Source organism: Piliocolobus tephrosceles, chromosome 9 (assembly GCF_002776525.5).
Source record: "Piliocolobus tephrosceles isolate RC106 chromosome 9, ASM277652v3, whole genome shotgun sequence".
Lineage (NCBI taxonomy): Eukaryota > Metazoa > Chordata > Mammalia > Primates > Cercopithecidae > Piliocolobus > Piliocolobus tephrosceles.
Window position 1 is genome coordinate 19828828 of NC_045442.1, and position 1103 is coordinate 19829930.

The 1103-nt window shown below is 42.4% G+C and overlaps 1 protein-coding gene across 1 annotated transcript in view; it reads right to left on the bottom strand.

Annotated features, from left to right (window-relative positions):
• Positions 1 to 408: 408 nt before the first annotated feature.
• PLEKHS1 (pleckstrin homology domain containing S1) overlaps positions 409 to 1103 on the bottom strand; it is a 30970-nt gene continuing 30275 nt past the window's right edge. The window contains exon 13 of the mRNA XM_023206221.2: positions 409 to 1103. This exon is cut by the window's right edge and continues 677 nt beyond it. The gene's annotated coding sequence lies outside the window, so the exon portion shown is untranslated.

Sequence of the window (1103 nt, forward strand, 5' to 3'; positions counted from 1 at the left end):
TACATGTTAGTTCATTCTCACATTAAATAAAAAAATCCCCAAGACCGGGTAATTTATAAAAAAGAGGTTTAATTGGCCCAGAGTTCTGCAGGTTGTACAGGAAACATGGCAGCATCTGCTTCTGGGGAGGCCTCAGGAAGCTTTCACTTGTGGCAGATGGAGCAGGCATCTTATACCGCAGGAGCAGGAGGAAAAGAGTGAGCGGGGAGGTGCTGCACACTTTTAAACAACCGGATCTCATGAGAACTTACTATCATGAGAATAGCACCAAGGGGATGATGCTAAATCATTCACGAGAAATCCACTCCCATGATATCATGATCTAGTTGCCTCCCACCAGCTTCCACCTCCAACACTGGGGACTACAACTCAACATGGGATTTGTTAGGGACACAGATCCAAACCATATCAGCATGTAAATGAAAAATTTTTAATACTTTCCGAACAATCTGGATAACAGGAAATGAAATGTATTTGAATGTCTCTTCTAAGTGCTGAAGGTATTTTCAAATCCAAGTCCAAATATGAGGCTGGCAACAGGACATTTGTTTCCCAGAGCTGGTTTTAGATTCTTGGTTCTGCAACTGAACGGTTATGAAACTTGGAGAAACAAAGAAGATATGCCTTTCATCGCTCTGGGCCTTGATTTCTACCATGTGAAACAACAGCATGGTAAAATCCTCTCTCTGAAGCCTGTTTTTGTTCTAACAATCCCCAATTTGATTAGTGCTTTAGCTGTCTGCCTTTGTTTTCCTATTTATAAAAAAGAATTTTATTCCTTTGGCCTTCCAGGATCAATTAGTCGATGGATCCATTAGTGAAGAACTTTCAACCTTGAAGTGCTAAGTAGAGATATTATTGCTTGTAGAGCAAGCTGATCTTAGCTGCATATGACCTAAAACTGCTGCGACTTGTAAAATAGTTGCTGGGTCTTTAAGAGAACAAGATACTTATTGAATCCAAAAGGCCCCTCTGTCTCAGCACTCTGGCCTGTGGGGTTGAGGAGAGGCAGGTGTTTGGGAAGGAGGTGTTTGTTTGGGAAGGAGGTGTTTGCTTGGGAAGGAGGTGTCTGGGAAGGAGGTGTTGGGAAGGAGGTTTTGGGA